This window comes from Galeopterus variegatus, unplaced genomic scaffold (genome assembly GCF_000696425.1).
Source record: "Galeopterus variegatus unplaced genomic scaffold, G_variegatus-3.0.2 Scaffold36024, whole genome shotgun sequence".
In the NCBI taxonomy this organism is placed as follows: Eukaryota; Metazoa; Chordata; class Mammalia; order Dermoptera; family Cynocephalidae; genus Galeopterus; species Galeopterus variegatus.
In genome coordinates, this window is record NW_007762135.1 from 5,879 (window position 1) to 6,368 (window position 490).

General features: G+C 44.3%; 1 pseudogene; it reads left to right on the forward strand.

The window, feature by feature from the left end:
• Positions 1 to 8: 8 nt before the first annotated feature.
• LOC103584022 lies at positions 9 to 485 on the forward strand (annotated as a pseudogene).
• Positions 486 to 490: the final 5 nt, after the last annotated feature.

Sequence of the window (490 nt, forward strand, 5' to 3'; positions counted from 1 at the left end):
AAACTAAGGAGGCTGTTTTGCTTCTTAAGAAACTTAAGGCATGGAATGATATCAAAAAGGTCTATGCCTCTCAGCGAATGAGAGCTGGCAAGGGCAAAATGAGAAACCGTCGTCATATCCAGCGCAGGGGGCCCTGCATCATCTATAATGAGGACAATGGTATCATCAAGGCCTTCAGAAACATCCCTGGAATTACTCTGCTTAATGTAAGCAAACTGAACATTTTGAAACTTGCACCTGGTGGGCATGTGGGACGTTTCTGCATTTGGACTGAAAGTGCTTTCCGGAAGTTAGATGAATTGTATGGCACTTGGCGTAAAGCTGCTTCTCTGAAGAGTAACTATAACCTTCCCATGCACAAGATGATGAATACAGACCTTAGCAGAATTTTGAAAAGCCCAGAGATCCAAAGAGCCCTCCGAGCACCACGCAAGAAGATTCATCGCAGGGTCCTGAAGAAGAATCCACTGAAAAACCTGAGAATCATGTT